A 2,500-nucleotide genomic window follows, 5' to 3' on the forward strand; every position below is an offset into this window, starting at 1 on the left:
ATGTGTGTGTGTGGCTGTGGAGGTCCTGTGTGGCCCTTTAATGTCACAGGGCCAGTGGCTGGGTGATATGCCTGGGTGCTGGAGCTCTGACACAGGGGCAGAGAGGCATGTGTGTGTGGCTGTGGAGGTCCTGTGGAGGTGCTGTGTGGGCCTTTAATATCACAGGGGGAGAAGCTGGGCCGTGAGCCTGGCCCCTGGAGCTCTGATACAGGGGAGAGAGGCATGTGTGTGTGTGTGGCTGTGGAGGTCCTGTGGAGGTGCTGTGTGGGCCTTTAATATCACAGGGGGAGAAGCTGGGCCATGAGCCTGGCCCCTGGAGCTCTGATACAGGGGAGAGAAGCATGTGTGTGTGGCTGTGGAGGTCCTGTGGAGGTGCTGTGTGGCCCTTTAATATCACAGGGCCAGTGGCTGGGTGATATGCCTGGCTCCTGGAGCTCTGACACAGGGGGAGAGAGGCATGGATGTGTGGCTGTGGAGGTCCTGTGGAGGTGCTGTGTGGGCCTTTAATATCACAGGGGGAGAAGCTGGGCCATGAGCCTGGCTCCTGGAGCTCTGATACAGGGGAGAGAGGCATGTGTGTGTGGCTGTGGAGGTCCTGTGGAGGTGCTGTGTGGCCCTTTAATGTCACAGGGCCAGTGGCTGGGTGATATGCCTGGGTGCTGGAGCTCTGACACAGGGGCAGAGAGGCATGTGTGTGTGGCTGTGGAGGTCCTGTGGAGGTGCTGTGTGGGCCTTTAATATCACAGGGGGAGAAGCTGGGCCATGAGCCTGGCCCCTGGAGCTCTGATACAGGGGAGAGAGGCATGTGTGTGTGTGGCTGTGGAGGTCCTGTGGAGGTGCTGTGTGGGCCTTTAATATCACAGGGGGAGAAGCTGGGCCATGAGCCTGGCCCCTGGAGCTCTGATACAGGGGAGAGAAGCATGTGTGTGTGGCTGTGGAGGTCCTGTGGAGGTGCTGTGTGGCCCTTTAATATCACAGGGCCAGTGGCTGGGTGATATGCCTGGCTCCTGGAGCTCTGATACAGGGGAGAGAGGCATGTGTGTGTGGCTGTGGAGGTCCTGTGGAGGTGCTGTGTGGGCCTTTAATATCACAGGGGGAGAAGCTGGGCCATGAGCCTGGCCCCTGGAGCTCTGATACAGGGGAGAGAGGCATGTGTGTGTGTGGCTGTGGAGGTCCTGTGGAGGTGCTGTGTGGGCCTTTAATATCACAGGGGGAGAAGCTGGGCCATGAGCCTGGCCCCTGGAGCTCTGATACAGGGGAGAGAGGCATGTGTGTGTGGCTGTGGAGGTCCTGTGGAGGTGCTGTGTGGCCCTTTAATGTCACAGGGCCAGTGGCTGGGTGATATGCCTGGGTGCTGGAGCTCTGACACAGGGGGAGAGAGGCATGGGTGTGTGGCTGTGGAGGTCCTGTGGAGGTGCTGTGTGGGCCTTTAATATCACAGGGGGAGAAGCTGGGCCATGAGCCTGGCCCCTGGAGCTCTGATACAGGGGAGAGAAGCATGTGTGTGTGGCTGTGGAGGTCCTGTGGAGGTGCTGTGTGGGCCTTTAATATCACAGGGCCAGTGGCTGGGTGATATGCCTGGGTGCTGGAGCTCTGACACAGGGCCAGAGAGGCATGTGTGTGTGGCTGTGGAGGTCCTGTGGAGGTGCTGTGTGGCCCTTTAATATCACAGGGGGAGAAGCTGGGCCATGAGCCTGGCCCCTGGAGCTCTGATACAGGGGAGAGAGGCATGTGTGTGTGGCTGTGGAGGTCCTGTGTGGCCCTTTAATGTCACAGGGCCAGTGGCTGGGTGATATGCCTGGGTGCTGGAGCTCTGACACAGGGGGAGAGAGGCATGTGTGTGTGGCTGTGGAGGTCCTGTGGAGGTGCTGTGTGGCCCTTTAATGTCACAGGGCCAGTGGCTGGGTGATATGCCTGGCTCCTGGAGCTCTGACACAGGGGAGAGAGGCATGTGTGTGTGTGGCTGTGGAGGTCCTGTGGAGGTGCTGTGTGGGCCTTTAATATCACAGGGGGAGAAGCTGGGCCATGAGCCTGGCCCCTGGAGCTCTGATACAGGGGAGAGAAGCATGTGTGTGTGGCTGTGGAGGTGCTGTGTGGCCCTTTAATGTCACAGGCCCAGTGGCTGGGTGATCTGCCTGGGTGCTGGAGCTCTGACACAGGGGCAGAGAGGCATGTGTGTGTGTGTGTGTGTGGCTGTGGAGGTCCTGTGGAGGTGCTGTGTGGGCCTTTAATATCACAGGGGGAGAAGCTGGGCCATGAGCCTGGCCCCTGGAGCTCTGATACAGGGGGAGCATGGATGTGGCTTTGGAGAAGGCAAATATCTAGAGTCTCCGCTCCACTCCCCTCTTTACCTTCCTCGGTGTAAAACTTTGACCGCCAGTTTTTCAAAGTCTTACACCGAGGAAGGTAAAGAGGGGGACCGGTCGGCGAAACTAGAAGTTTCCCCTCTCTTACCTTCCTCGGTGTAAAACTTTGACCGCAAATTTTTCAAAGTGTTACA

The sequence above is a fragment of the Trachinotus anak genome, unplaced genomic scaffold (genome assembly GCF_046630095.1).
Source record: "Trachinotus anak isolate AG129_WGS33_773 ecotype Australia unplaced genomic scaffold, CSIRO_AGI_Tana_v1 ptg000135l, whole genome shotgun sequence".
NCBI lineage: Eukaryota > Metazoa > Chordata > Actinopteri > Carangiformes > Carangidae > Trachinotus > Trachinotus anak.